This window comes from Kogia breviceps, chromosome 2, assembly GCF_026419965.1.
Source record: "Kogia breviceps isolate mKogBre1 chromosome 2, mKogBre1 haplotype 1, whole genome shotgun sequence".
In the NCBI taxonomy this organism is placed as follows: Eukaryota; Metazoa; Chordata; class Mammalia; order Artiodactyla; family Physeteridae; genus Kogia; species Kogia breviceps.
In genome coordinates this window covers 58558120-58574477 of record NC_081311.1, presented here as the reverse complement: position 1 = coordinate 58574477, position 16358 = coordinate 58558120, and the positions used below count along the sequence as shown (strand labels likewise).

Genomic DNA, 16358 nt, shown 5'->3' with positions numbered 1-16358 from the left:
CCAGAACCCAAGCTAACTGTAACGGAGGTTATGAATTGTTGTCTGCGTGCCCAGCAAGAGGAGAACAAAACAAGATTTGGTGAACATGTAACATCATCCTTGCCTCACTTGTACTGGGGGTACATACAGAGCACAAGGGGCAGAGGCTTGGAATAGAGACCTCCCCACTTTTAGAGATGGTTTCAGGAGCTGTTGGGCGGTCCACAGGATCACTGCAGGTCAAAGCAGGCTAGCTGAGGGAGGCAAAGGCAGAAAGCTGGAGAACAGAACTCTCAACCTGCAAGCGAGTGATCCATAGTTGTGCCAGTGGCCATAGATATGCAACAGTAGGGTCAAGCAGGAAAGCAGGCACCCACACCAGCGAAGTGGGTGTGAAGAGCAGGTTCAGAGGCTAAACATGAAGCTACAGGTGCTGCTCAGGGGGGCAGCTGCTCATAGTGCATGAAAGCAAGTAAGTCTACCTAGCTCCCCTCCCAGAGGGAGTGTTGGAACCCTCTTTCTCAGTGCTGTGTCTCCAGTTTCCAGCACAGAGTGGAAACTGCAAACACAGCAAATGTTCATGTGTCCAGCCTTGCATCGGGGTGGTGTTGCTAAACCATGGGCCATATCACAGCAGTTTCAAGCTGAAACCTCCCCATCACCTCAAGGAGGAAGTCTTAAATCTACAGGATGTCTTTTTTCCCCCTTATTTATTTATTTATTTAAATGATACATTTTATCATTTTATTTGGGCTTATCATATTATTTGTGTTTATTTTCTAATGTAAGGATGGTTTTCCATCACAAAACTTATTAATGTGATTCACATTAATGAAATCCATAGAATAAATATCATTAGATGCAAAAGAAAGTATTCAATAAAACTCAATAGCTATTCTTGGGAAGAGTTTTTGGAAAATGATAAAATATATACAAAAACTACAGCAAACATCCTATTTTATGATGAAACATTGAAAGCATTAACTTCCTTTGTCCCTGCCGGAGCATGTGATCTCTCTTAGGCCTTTGTGACTTTGCACCTAACATTCTTTCTCCCGAATTACCTTTTTCTTCCTTTCCACCTGGTGGGGACTCACTCACCCTTGAAGACCCAGATCTAATATCGCTGTAGTGAAACCTTCCCCGAATCCCTCAGGTTTTCACACCCTCCCTTGTTGGCATTCTCAGTATCCTCTGTACTTAGCTCAGATGATGCAGCAGTATGGAAATCGTTTCTTTATTTGTCTGTTTGTTCCACCCGGCTGAATTTTGCTTTTTTCATTCACTTCCTCACCCCAGTGCCTAGTTCATCCTTATCTCCAGTAAGTTTTAGTTATGGAAGAAACATGAGGTTTCTAGTACTTCTGATGCTTCTTCAAGACAGCTGCAGAAGCAACTACTAATAGTTCTAAGGAATAAAGGTGATATTATGATTGTTGATAAATTTACTGTTTATTGATTTATTATTCACCATGAGAAATATAAGCAAAAAGATCGAAATGGAGAGCAACAGTAGCAACTGCAAATGTTTCTGTACAGATTTAAAACTTACACTGCTTTCTCATTAACATGATCTTCTTTGTTCTCATTGTAACACAGTGAGGGAAGTGGGCTATTAGGATTGCTCTCCTTTAAAGTGGAGGAAATTGAGGTTCAACATGGAACTTATCCAAAGCTTGCACAGTTGTATGGGTAGTAATGGTCTATACCCGGAGTCACAGCTTAGCCTGGTAACAGTACATCTTATGTTTTTCCCATACCCCTTCTGGACTACTTTCTCATACATACAAGTGAGCCAGAATGAGAAGAGGAGAAGAAAGGAGGGGAAAAGCAGCATAAGTAAGGGGAAAAGTTGCTTTATTTAACACAATTTTTAATATCCACAAATAACTGTGCAAGGTAGACATTACCGTCTCCATTCTGCAGGTAGCATAACGGAGGGCTGGGGAGGGAACGGTAACTTGCTCCAGGCCTCGCAGCTAATAAGTAGCACAGGTTGGATTCAAACCCACGTTTTCTCTGTCTTTGAAAACCTTTCCTATACTCTGCTGCCTGGGTCACTTGTTGGACCTTAGGGCGACAGGGGAAAAGGTTCTGTCTGCGTCTCATCTCTCCCCCACCTTGCCTCCTATGGGAATTGGTCAGAGGGTCAGAGCTCCAGGGTTTTTGTTGTTGGTTTCTGGTTTTTTTTTTTTTGATGCCCTGTCCCTTGTGAAGCACGTGAGACCCACACTTTGCATCTCAGCAAGATTTAAAAGGAATCACTGATGACCTGCTGAGGTATTTTCGTTTTGTTCCTGGAAATGATTAATCTTGAGGCTTTGTGATGGCTCGTGTCACAAATAGCCTTCCTTAAGCCCTAATTTCCCCATTTCCCTTTAAGGTAATAGTTAGCATTTAAGCAATAAAAATAAGCAAAATAATCCTGCTGTGAGGATATGTTTACATTTTATATATATATTGTACTGACCAAGGTAGAACTCTACCTGAAATGAATTAGAAAATTGTGGGGTTTTTTTTTTTTTTAAAGCTCAATTTCTGTCTCTTACTGTCACTCTGTTTCTGTCAATCCCTACCTCTTTCTTGTATTTTTTTTCTTCTTCTTTCTCCCTGGCAGATAGGATAAAATATTTCTGTTTTGTTTTTTGTAGGTGATTTTTCAGATGCTTCTTTCATTTTGTAGTCACTTAAATTCCCGTGAGACCAGTAATTTTAGCTTGAGGTCTCCAGGGATCATGTGATTTGGGACAGAGAGGGCGAGGATGTTTCCTCCTAGGGCTGGGAACTACACACTCCCAAACTCCTTTTCACTTTTAGTCTTTGCTGCCTGTGCAGTTCCAAGTAGGGTCAAGGTAACGCAAGGGCACTTTTAAGAAGAGAACTGGGGCACAGCTACGAACAGATGTTCTTTGATAACTACTGAGGAAAGAGGATCTGGCTGAGAGACCCGTAGCTTTCACTCGCTGAGAACCTTTAGCCAGTGCCCACGCGTGTGTGTTTTAGTTTTATTCATTTCTCCCCCTTGCCCCCAGAGGCACGGCGTACCTGCTGTTGCTCTCAAGCCTCTTGCCAACAGTGGCATCTGCTCAGTGTAGCCATCAAGAATTTGAATGTCAATATCTTTGCCTTGAAATGAATGGAAAAGTATTTGTCACTCAGCAGCAATCATTCTTCAAATAAAAGGTTAGCCAGACAGGGCCCTTAATCAAAGAGTCGGTCTTTTCTGTCAGCAGTGCCTTTTAAATAGCAATGATGAAGGCTGGCTGTCAGGGTAGGACTTGATGGGCGAGATGATTGATCTGCATAAATCATTTTCTTTTAACACTGTCAGTGAAGAGTAAATTGGTGGGACATTTTGGGTATTCGCTGTGTTGAAATTAATATGCAGTATCCTAGGTGTGTCCTCATTCACGTAGCCTTCATGAAAGAAGGTAGAAATTAAAGAGAGGCATTTCGGTGTGCATTGTTCTAACGAGAAAGTTGCGCTGTTCTTACTGCTGTGGTCATCATCTTGCATGCTAAATTCGGAAGTTGAGTGTGTAGCACATTTTACAAGCTCCGAAAGGAATCTAGTTAATTTGGGAATTAGCTAGAGTCAATAGCATTTAACAACCAGTAAATCTGTAAAGACTCACGGCTCAGAGGAAAAAAAAAAAAAAAAAAAAATCTAAGAATCGTTTCTGGTTTTAAAGGATAGAGCCTCTCCTACCCAGCATGCTGTCTCAGAAATAGCCTCAGCTTCAGATCAGGTTTTGGCTTGAATCTGCATGCCATCATTCCTTGGTGAGTCTCCTTGACCAGAGTACTTAACCTTTCTGAGTTTGTTTCTTCGTCTTTAAAAATGAGCTTGCTTTCATTACGGTTGGTAGATTTGCTTTTGTATTTAAGGACAGTGATGCAGGTGAAAGGTCTGACGTACGACCTGGCACCTGGTGAAGAAGTGCTTGGTAACGTTAGTCTCTTCCCTTTCTTCTAGTCAAGCAAAACTCCCCAAATCTAGAACCCTGGCTGAGATGTCGATGTGAAGCGCTGCCCACTTGGTCAAAATAAACAATAAGTTGCTCGTTTGGGGTCATTTCTGTGCTTGCTGGGATTTCTTATGACCATTTTTTTTTTTTTTTTTTTTTTTTTTTTTTGCTGTATGCGGGCCTCTCACTGTTGTGGCCTCTCCCGTTGCGGAGCACAGGCTCCGGACGCACAGGCTCAGCGGCCACGGCTCACGGGCTTAGTTGCTCCGCGGCATGTGGGATCTTCCCGGACCAGGGCACGAACCCGTGTCTCCTGCATCGGCAGGCGGATTCTCAACCACTGCGCCACCAGGGAAGCCCCTTATGACCATTTTAACATAAAAAGCATGTTTCAAGGGGACAAAAGAAATACTTAACTGCAGAATACTGGGAGTAGGGAGTGAGGTGGAAGGCACGGGGGAGAAATATGGCCAAGAACACTTAGAGGGTTTTTTCCTTACCACTACTCTCTGGGTTATATGTCGGGGTTCGTATTATTCACCTTTGGAATGAGCAAGTAAAGCCTATGCAATATAGTGTTGGATTAAAAGCAGCGCTGATGGAGCCAAATTGTTGGGTCTAGCTCCTACGTCTTCCACTTAATTGCTATTTTGTGACTGCAGGCAAGATAATTAATTGCCCTCCTAAGCATCAGTTTCCTCACCTCTGAAATGGGCATAGTAATAGTACCTATTTTACAGCATGTTAATATATTAAAAAAAATCATGTAAAAGGGTACCTGATATGAACATGTTAACCATGGTTACTATGAATGAATGAATGATTGGTCACTTAAGGAAGGTAGATATCGTTAAAATTCAAGTGGGCCAAAAGTATCGAAGGAAGAAACATATTTCAATATAGAAGTCCAAGATAAAGGTATGCTGGAGTGAAATATTTGCTTCATTTTGGAGAAAATCCCCTATTGGAGGAATTTAGAGCCAGGATGACTCTAGACATACCGTGTTGTAGCTGGGCAGTAAGTGTTGTTAGAATGACCCACTGGCAGCCCTGTTCTGTTCTCCCTTTTCCCACTGTAGGAGCGAAATCGGATTGAGATGGCCTTATGGTCAAAATTAACACAGGAGAGGATGTTTTGCTGGTTTAATTTTTTTTAACATGATATTGATTAAATATGTAACTCGTTGAGACATGGGTTTTATAGGCTCTTCTGGGAATTAGTCTGTTTGCTGTCTTGAGAGGGAGGCTAAGGGAACGCTGTCTGTTTACCCAGGTTCTCCATGTGCCTCCTATGATGGTGAAACACATGTCAATTTCTGCCAGTGGGCACGTGGCATGGACTTGTAGGAGCCTCTGTAACACACGTGTGCTGTGCACCTCTGTAAATTAACAGGTGTTGCCAGAAGGGTACCTTTTTTCACTTGGACATTTGAGATATCTCCATTCTTTGAGATTTGCAATTTTTTTCTCAGGCCTGTTTTTAGCTGACATGATTAGTTGTATTTGGGCCTTGTGTCTTTTCACTTACCATCTTTTCAGTTTATTTCATTTTGAGCTTTAGGTTTCTTCCTGCATAGTGAGAGAAGTTGCTACAAGATAATCCCAGAGAAATTTTCACCAACACCGATGATTCGGTGGAAGTCCTCAGATGGGTCTGGAGGTAGCAGAGGTCTCCCCGTTCTTGGGTGGGGCAGGGATGCAGATCTGAGATCTCTCCAGTCTCAGCTCTTGGATAATGCTACATTAAGCACTCAGTATGGGTCATCGTGTTGCTTTTTGGAGGACATTGTGAAACTGTTGTTTATCTCCTCCAGGGGCATGATGGCTATGTTGAGAATTTCTAGAAAACCTCTGCTGCTTTGGCCTGCAGTGCTTGTGGGTTGCAGAAGTGATGAAGTTGTTCCTTAGACTCCTTCCTGATTCGGTCTGTATTAGACAGAGCACAGCCTATGTTACCTAACTGGCTGCTTCATGGAGTCCAGCCATATTGGGTATGATATTCCGCTCAAGATTAATTTCCTGTAATGAAGATCTGGAACACGGTGTTGAAGAGCCCCTCTAATGTTTCTTTCATAGCAATCTATCAAAATGATAGATATTTAGCCTTCTTTATTGGATATGAAACATTAACTTAAAGCCCATGCTGCTTTCTGTTTTAAATACCAATATCCATCTCGTGTTTCTCGCTGTAAGCATCTCTTACCCTTGCCCTCCATTCATCAATCACCGTGAAAAGTCTGCCACCACCTCCCACGTGACACATGTCATAGACTTAGCCTTAGGTCATGATTATCTGACACCTTGGACACCTGACCAAGCCTGGCCCTGACCCTGCTTGGACCTTTGTGGAATCCACTTCACTGAGTTTGTGAAATGCTGGAAGAGAGATATCTGAGCCCAGGGGGCAGCCTCATTAGTTCCCAGTTGATTATTACCTTTTTTTTTTTTTTTTTTTTTTTTTTTTCAGTTATGAGCTGATGAGTCTTAGAAAAGCCTGAGCTGCTTTTCCTCTTAACACTTTCCCATTTTTGATAGGGTGAAAAACATGGATTTTCATTATTTCCAACGAGTAAGAGGAAGCCCTTGCTTAGGCTCTGGGGGCTCCCTGTTGTCCAGGTGCACTTAGTTTGGTGTTTGAGGCCATAGAACAAGTGCCCAGGCACCTAATTGGTACACATTTCATGTTTGTCAAATTTATGAATGAAAAGAATGGACATTTTTCATTTTCCTTCTTCATCGTTATTACCCATGAATGCAGTATTATTCTGTCCTCTTCCCCAGTTTTTTTCTTTTGACTACTTTTATTATTCACTGGAAATGTATGTTGAACACCCATTGTTTGCCATTCTCCCTTATGGAATACATTTTTTCTAAATTTTTTTTTTCTGGTTCAAATGATGTCTATTCTTCAGAGCTTGGCTGAAGACCCATATCATACACATATCATATGTGTATTCCCTCTGTGATTTTTCCATTGCTCTTTATTTCTTTTCTGAAGTCTTAACCATTACGAATTCACCGTACATTCACTGTACATCCAAAGCTGGAACGTTAGATGGAGTTTCTGTAGATATTTTGATCTACTCACAGCTTGTCCTTCTTTTAGATTGCAGTATCTTTAAAACAGGAACCTAAGCTTAGCCCCTCTTTCATGGCACACACCCTCCTCTTGGGCACCAACGGTATATGTAGAGCTAGTGGCTTGACATGGCCGACCACCATGCATTCTCAATGGCCTTTGCAGTTACGCTGGGTAAGACAAGGCAGAAGAATCACACACTGATTGACTTTGCACTGTGTCTCTCACCCTGTAATCTTTGTGACCACCTAGGGAGTGTGATCATGGAGACCCCGTTAGATTGTGCTCTCGCCAGGGACTTTACTAACCACGAGATTGCTGCGTGCAGCCCTCCCTGACAGTAACTTTCGGCCCAGAGACTCAAGTGGTTCCCCGTTTTCGTGCTCCATCTGATGCTTGGTGGTTCAGTACTCTGTCTTCTGCTTCCTTGTTTAACGTTTCTGGGGTCCCCTCAACTGGGACACCGTCATTGTGGAGCCCTGCTGTTTGAGCCAGGAGGTAGAGACTTGCTGCTTCCCCTCCCCACGGAGAGGGGAAGCAGCAAGGTACGTACCTATCCCAGGCTTCATGGGAGCTTTCCTGGATTGGAGACATCAGCCTCCAGTGCTCCTGTGCTTTCCCCATCGCCTGTTGTGTGTCTCACCCGAGGCTTATCTCAAGAGACCTTTGAATCTTATTTGGCCAGAAATCTTTTGGGCAATTTGTAAACTCTGTTGGATTTCAGTCTATCCCTTTTATTTTCAGGACATGCCCACATTGCTGATTTGTGTGCCAGGCCTGTGATTTCCCCCCGTCTCCTTTTTCCACCCGGCTGTGATCCGTGGGTACTGTTGCAAGAATTGACAACTTGAAACACTTATTAAGGGCCCAACCACTAGACTCTTGAAAGAAATTTTTTTTGGTCTTGTTTTGTTTGCAAATAATACTGAAATAAAACATTTTCATTATAAAAGGTACACGTAATAGAAATGTGAAAGCCAAGTCTGAAGATCTCTGTATTAGTTAGGTAGCATGTAACAGAAAACCAAAACCAACAGTGGTTTTAAAATAGGAGTTTCACTTTTTTTTTTCCTGTGAGAAAAGCATAGAGGTCGGCAGGCAGGCCAAGGCTCTTACTTTTTAGCTTCATGAGGTCTGGAGAGACAAGGCTTCTCCTTTGTTTCTGTACCTTCTTTCTGCGCCACCGTCAGTTTCTAAGTTGCTTCATGACTCAGAGTAGCTGCTGGAGTTGCAGTTATATCTGATTTACAAGCAGTATGGAGAAAGAATGGAAGAGGAAAAGAAAAAGCATGTGCTGGCCGTCTGTCCCACTTGTAAGGAAGGACAAATAGCCAGTCATGTGCTGGAGTTGGTTCATCCTTGGTTGTGAGAATTGATACATTCTCAGGAGCTTTTGTGAGCCAGTTGACCTCTACTTGGCAGCTTGAAGTTGGCCATAGTGGGAAAATTTACACCACAGAAATTAGTGTAAGAAAGAGCTGATTGTTAGACATGTATCAGTACATACCTATCCCTGGCTGAAGGGCAGACCGGGAACGCAGTCTTGGTTGGGTGCACTGCCACCCTGAATAAAATCAGGGTTTTGTTACTAAGGAAGAAGGGGGAATGTATAATGGGCAAGCAAAGCCCTCTTTGCCACCTTCCCACGACTTTGTATGGAATTCCCTGGTTCCATAGCGTGGGTCTGCTTTCCTATTGACGTTGTTTACTCTTTTCTCCTTTATAAATTATGCAGTAGTAAACATTTGGGGGCATATATATGTGTGTCTGTATGTATGTTTTTCTGCATGTGGGCTAGTAGTGTAGGTGATAGTTCCTTTGAGGTGGACTTGCTGGGTCACAGGATGTGCACACTGCTTACTTACCTCTTTACAAAGAGTGCTGTTTCGTCCTGTGACAGTGTAGGGGGAAGAACAGGACTTTGGAAGCAGACACACAGGATGTGAACACTCATTCTGACCCTTCCTAGCTGTGTGACTCTGGCCAGTTTACTTAACCTCTCTAGGCCTCCATTTTTCTCCCGTAAAATGGGGGGATAGAATCTGCTTCGGTAGGGGTTCTTTGACATTGAAATGAGATCATGACTACAAAACACTTAGAGCAGAGCCTGGCAGGTGGTAAAGCCACAATAGATGGTAACTAGGGGCCTTTGCACATGGACAGATGTGCTCATACCGATGTAAAACATAGAGAAGAATGAAAACATGAGACCAGGTCTTGAACGTTAAAGCTGAGATCATTATGAATTGTAGGGGTCAGCATCAGATAGGGAAGAAGTGGATGTTTAATACACAGATTGGAAAATTATTTCACTGACTTAAGGGGCAGCAGTAGGCTTAATTGATGGTTGGAAAAACCTCAGAATAAATCATCCATGTCTCCAATTCATAAGTGCACATCATAAATATATTTAAAATCATCTTTACGACTACTTAGCTTTAAATTTCTTTGGCACATCCGATGCTCGAGTTGTGGAACTTGACAAAACTCAACACAAATGTTCTTTTTCTCCCCCAACCATATTGAACATCTCACAGATGTGTATTTAAGAATTTATTATGAACATGCAAATATTGATGTCCCCAAGGCCCATTCTTTGATTTTCAAACTGCTGTTGCTGTGTTTGGAATTGTTCATTAATACTGGTCTTTGCTCTGGCACAAGCATGTCTGACTTCAGGGCCGCTGAGAGCAGCACTGAGAAGAAAGGGGAAGCCATGGCTTGATGTTCATAGGGTTGGACACTACTTGAGGATGGGAGTTGCTTTGGGAAAATGGCAGCAGGCAACCAAATCTATGAGGCGGTTAAGGATGTGCCTCGTACAGAGCTTTGCCCATGGTTGGTTCTCAGTAAGTCTTTGCTAACTTAAAGAGACAGAATGTATGGAGAATAAACAGTCCTGATGAAAAAAATTATTTCACACTGGTCTAGAATCTTGGCACTGTCAACATTTTGGGCTGGACAGTTCTTGTGGCGACTGTTCTGTGTACTGTACGGTATTTGCAGCATCTCCGGCCTCTCCCCACTAGGTGACAGGAGCATGGCCCTCCCCCACGTTGTGATCGCAAAAAAGGTCTCCAGACATTGCTGAATGTCTCCAGGCAGGGGTGGGGAGTGGAGGGCAAAATCGCCTCCAGGTGAGAACCACTGGGTTAGAAGAAGGGATTAAACAACTATTAATAGTTATCATTAAATTATTAAACAGTAGGTGTGTGACAGATGTTTAACTCATTTACTACTTGCAGGTGTCGCTGAAATCATTTTTTCAGGAGGGAGAGGTGGAAAGAGCTTAAGAACATGGCCCAAGGTTGGGCGGAGGGGGTCTGATTCCAAATGGGATGTTCTTTTGCTTGTACCCTTCTCCCTCCAAATAGAGTCTGACTTACGCATCAAGTACCACAAGAACTCCTACTGTTTCTCTTCTTGGTGCTAAAGGCTCAGACCTCACTTCCTGATGAAAACACTGCCAAATGCACTGTTTGCAAAGAATCCGGGACTGCTTATGTGGGGGTCATTGATTTGGTTTGGTTTTTGTTTTGCAGAGAATGTGAACTGAGCTGTTCCCCAGTGAAGGACCAGTGATTAACAAAGGGATGTGTAGTCTTCTTAGCTTTCCAAGGGCTGTGAGTCTCCAGAGAGAACTCTAACGGGGTCCAAGGGGAGTTTCCTTTGGAAGGGGATTAACCAAGAACCGTGATACCTTCTGTGGGGAAGGTGCCTTTTGCCATGATGGTTCTTGGGGATATTTAGTAAACCAGATGGGGTTTTCTTCTGAGGAATGCTAAGGCTAGCTATTTGCCTGTATGATCTTCTTGTGATTAATTTACTTGATTGTAAACTCTGGTCCAAGCAGAAGGGGCTTCGTTTCGAGCCATAGGTACTGATTCTTTGAGATGCATTGTGGGAGAAGAGCCTTACATCTTCTACCATTTGGTGAGACACTGGGCCATAGAGGAGAATTTTGGGGTGTGCAGCTAATTATTAGAATTATCAGTAAAAATGATAACCTCTTATAGCCACATGAGAATAGTGCACTAGATTGCTTTCTTAATAGAGTTGGGGCAGGTTGGGGGGAGTCAGGAAGTGAAGGAATAAAACTATGGTTAATTTCTCCCACCTTTTCCCCTCTTTTTATTACCATAAAGAGAATATAAACCAATAAAAGAACTAAATGTTGGCAATCCATAAAATTCTACAGTGGTAATAAAGAAAAACTGAAACTATATTGATATACAACCAAATAAGATAATTATCATTATTTTTTAATAAAGCCATTTATCATCAATAAATACCAAGGGGGATAGGAAAAATTACAAGCACAACAATGCCATCTTCCATAATTATAGCTATTAACAATTTAAAGCATAGTTATGTGAGGAAGGAAGAACTTTTAGGAAAGCTTTGTTGCTGTTCTCTGCGCAGAGAAGTCAAATTCTCGCATTTCCGAACAGTCAGGCTTCTGTAAACGTTCCTGAATGGATAGATGCTTGTCCCAACTTAGAGTAGCTCATTTTCTAATGATCTGTAATTTGGACCCTTCCTTTCTCTCCATTTCTAAGTTGGCCAGCAGCCCTGGAGGAAAGGCTGGGATCCACGAAAAGGTATATATGGTAATTTTCTATCTACTTCCTAAATGTCACTAGTCAAGAGGACCTTATTTAGCAGAAAGGTTGCTTTTGAGGAATCCAGGGTCTCCTTTATCTCATCTGAGCAAACCCTGATTTAAGCAGCTACTCTTGCCTAAATATCTATGATCCAGGCCCTGGGGGTACAGGAAGGAATAAGATGCTTTTTTTTTTTTTTTTTTTGCTGCTGAGCCCCTTACATTCTCAAAGGAAGATGGAACTGTCTGCTCTCCGGATTGAGATGCAGGGTAGTGGAGTGGTTAAGAGTGTGCCTTGAAGCCACCAGCCGTATCCCAGCTCTCCCATTCACCACCTGTGGGACCTTGTACAAATTAAGTCTTGTCCCTATGCCTCATGGTCCTTATCTATAAAATAGAGGTGATACTAGCACCTATCTATAGCTGGTTTTGAAGACTAAATGAATTGATATATGAAAGCTGGCACCTGGTGAGTATTATGTAAGTTAGGTGTCATCGAACTCGATGGGGTAAGTTAACTACTGTGATTAAATACCTTGGGTCTGGTGCTGGAGCAGCTGTTTCGGCTGTTTGGTAGTTTGGACCTGATGCAAGAGTAGTCAAGTTCTCTCTGACTGATGGTCACAAAAAGATAAGATAACAACTGTGCTGAGTCTTAAAGGGTGTGAATAGCGGGAGAGGGTATTCCACACAGTGGAAACCACAGGAGCTAAAGAATGGTTGGAATCCCGAAATGGTATGATACGCCTAGGTAATTATAAGCCGTATTCCAGCATGACAAAAAGTGGAACCAGTGGCAGAAAGGGATGAAACTGCCGGGTATCAGAGGTTTGGCAGAGTCTGGGTTACAGAGTCTTGACTTTTTCTTGAGGACTCTAACCCCTGTTGAAGCATATTAAATGTGAAGGTGATGGGTTGACAGATTTGCCATCTCGATCCATCGTGAGGGCAGAAAGCAGTGCTGGGTTGCTCTAAACAGTGAGCTGGGAGCCAGAGGGAAGGGTCAGAGGCAACTTTTGGAATTTCCAGGATTAGGACTTCCACCCAGTAGGACAATATTTCAGCAGAGTTACGCGTGCTGTTTTGGAAATCAACACCTGGACTGATTGATTCTCAGGTTAATTGTGGTAGTCTTTAGTGCTGTGTGGCAAACACCCCAGTCCTTCTCCACCTCCAGGCACATGTATGAACAAATGGTAGGATTGTATTTTCTGGTCCTCTTGTGAGAGAGGAGTCATGGGAAGAGTTCCGGTCCAGGAGTTGTAAGGAAAAACGATGGGTTACTTTGGAGCCGGATCATTTCATTGCTGGTGTAAGATCCTTCAGAGCCTGCTGCTTTCCCTTGCCACAGTGACTAGCGTCATCCCAGGTAGTGTGTTCCACCAGCCTGGTCCCGCGATGAGGATGCCATGGAGCAGAACTCCCAGCTGACTCCTGATTAAACGTGGAGCATGAGTGAGGAATAAACCTTTATGGTTTTAAGCCAGGAGTCAAAAAGCAAACTTTGTAAAGAGCCAGATAGAAAATATATTAGGCTTTCAGATTGCAGGCTATCTTTTGTCCATTTTTAAAATTGGGTTATATGTCTTTATTATTGTTATAAGCGTTCTTTATGTATTGCAGATACAATTCCTGTATCCGGTATATAATTTTCTCAGATATTGTTTCCCAGTCTGAGTCTTGTCTTCTAAATTTTCGTAATGGTATGTTTTGAAGTGTGAAAGTTTTTAATATGGTTAAAGTACAATAGATCCATTTTTTTACTCTTACGGGTAATGCTTTCGGTGTTATATATAAGGAAACTTTGCCTAACTCAAGGTTGTGAATATTTTCTCCTGGGTTTATAAATTTTATTAATATTTTAAAAGAACCACGTTTTGGCTTTGTTAATTTTCTCTGTTGTTAGTCGTTTTTATCTCACTGATTCCTGCTCTTTTTACATGTTTTGGTGTTTTCTTTAGCTTATTAATGTGGATACATTAGATCATGGTATCAAACTACTTTTCTAATATAAGTGTTTAAAACTATAAATAATCTTCTTGGGCATTCCTTTAGTGGCATCCATTAGATTATGATATATTGTATTTTATTAATATGCCACTGAAAATATTTTCATGTTTTCCTTGTATTTTCTTCTTTAATCCATGATTTTTTAGAGGTGAGTTGTTTAGTTTTCAATTATTTTAGATTTTCTAGATATCTTAATTTTTATTGAGTTCTAACATCTGGTGTTCTCAGAGAATCTGCTCTTTAAGATTTCACTATTTGGAAATCTACTGAGACATTTTATGGCTCAGCACATGGTCTATCTTCATAAATATACCTTGAGTACTTGCAGACAATGTGTATTCTGCAGCTCTGGGATATTGTGTTCTATAAATATCAATTAGAACAGGTTGTTCAGTAGTGTGTTCAAATCTATATCTTTACTGGATTCTGTATTGTCATGTGGTTCTATCAGTTGCTGAGAGAGGGGCTATTAATTTTCCAACCATGATTGTGGATTTCCCCATTTAGATCTGTCTAGTTCTTGCATCATCTGTTTTGAAGCTTTGTATTTAAGTGCACACACATTTAGGATTTGTATGCTTCCTGATAATCTGACCCTTTAATCATTATGAAACATTCCTTTTAAAATCTCTAGTAGTACTCTTTGTCTTGAGGTTTACTTTGCCTGATATTAGTGTAGCCATGGCCGCTTTTTAATACTTGTATTTTCCAGAGTATATATTTTTCCATCCTTTTACTTTCAACATTTTTGTGTATTTATATTATCATCGCATCCCTGTAGATAGCATTCAGTTGAGCCTTGATGTTTTATTCAGTTCAGTGATCTTTTCCTTTTAATCGTAGTGTTTAACCATTTGTATCTCATCTAATTATTGATGAGTTTGGTCTTAAGTCTACCATTTTGTAAGGTGTTTTCTTTTTCTTTTTTTTTTTTTTTTGTGGTACGCGGGCCTCTCACTGTTGCGGCCTTTCCCGTTGTGGAGCACAGGCTCCGGACGCACAGGCTCAGAGGCCATGGCTCACGGGCCCAGACACTCCGCGGCATGTGAGATCCTCCCGGACCAGGGCACGAACCCGTGTCCCCTGCATTGGCAGGCGGATTCTCAACCACTGTGCCCCCAGGGAAGCCCTGTAAGGTATTTTCTATTTGTCCCATCTGTTTTTACATTTTTGTTCTTTTTTTGCCTTCTTTTAGGTAAGTGGAATACTTTTTAGTATTATATTTTAATTCCTCTTGTAGCTTTTTAACTATTTTCTTTTCAATCTTTCGTCTAGAGATGAGATTTTGCATCCTCAGTTTTGCCTACTTCTCCACAGCCTACTCAGAGTTAAAACTGTGCAATCTCATATAAATGTAAAGACTTCACAATAGTTTAATTCCATTCTGTTTACCTCCCTCTGATTTTTTGGTGCTATTTTGTCCTACGTTTTGCATCTATATGAAAAACTCCATGATACATTTTTATAATTTTTGTATTAAACTGTCAGTTTGCATTTAAAGAGATGAAGAAACAAGATAACTTACATATAAATATTTACTCTTCATTCTTCCTATAGATATGTTTCCGTCTAGTAACACTTCTGTTAAGTGTTGTTAATAGAAGCATAATTTAGTTCAGTGAAGGTCAGCTGGTAATGTATTCTCTCAGTATTCATTTATCTGTAAAAATCTTTATTTTTTTTTCATTGTTGAGGGATATTTTTGTTGCATATAGAATTCTGGATTGATGGTTTATTTTTTTCTTTCAGTGTTTTAAAGATTTTTTGATTGACTTCTGACATTTGCTGTTTCTAGTAACAAGTCAGCTATCAATTGTTTTGTTGTCTTATGAATTAAATGTCTTTGTCCTTTAGACACTTTTAAGACTTTCTTTTTATCTTTTATTATTAGAACCTTGGTGTAGTTTTCTTTGTATTCATTCAGCTTTGAGTTTATGAAGGCTTTTTGATCAGTCTATTGTTGTTTTCTCACAGATTTGGGGAATTTTTGCCCATTATTTATTCAAATACTGTTTTTGCCTCATTCTCTCTTCTCAGCTTTTGGGACTCCAATTACACATATACTAGACCACTTGATATTGTTCCATATTTGAGTGAGGCTCAGATCACTTGTTTTAACCTTTCTTCTCAGATTGGATAAATATTATTGATCTTTATTCATGTTGAATGGGCCTTTTCCCCCCCATAACATTTCCACATGCTGTTAAGACCATTGAGTAATTTTTCTTTTTCTGGATGCTTTACTTCTGTAATACCATTTAATTTGGTTATTTCTTTGTAGTTTAAAACTTTATGTTGAAATTCCCCCATTTGTTTGCTGATTTTGACCCTCTTTGAATGTCCTTGAAAATATTTATAAAGCTTTTTTAAAGTCCTTGTTTGTTTATTCAAACATTTGGAGTATTTCAGGGTCTGTTTTTCTTGCCTGATTTTTTTGACTCTGAGTCACATTTTTACCTGTGTGTAGTAGTTTTGTTTTTTACTGTATACAAGACACTGTGTTAATGTATTGCAAAGATTCTGGATTCTTTTATCTTCCTATGAAAAGTGTTGGTTTTGTTCTAGATTGAGTTTTGCACTTACATTGCTGGCTGATAACCTTAAACTTGGGAAGCCTTCTTTTTATATCTTTTTAGGGCATTCTGTTTAAATTTTGCTCTTGCTCTTAGTACAAAATCATAATCCTGGGGCATAGTCTGTACTTCTAAGTGTTTCCCTT

The 16358-nt window shown here is 40.9% G+C and overlaps 1 protein-coding gene across 1 annotated transcript in view; it reads left to right on the top strand.

Annotated features, from left to right (window-relative positions):
- LRMDA (leucine rich melanocyte differentiation associated) overlaps nt 1–16358 on the top strand; it is a 1104731-nt gene that overhangs the window by 353339 nt on the left and 735034 nt on the right. The gene's annotated exons all lie outside the window — the stretch shown is intronic.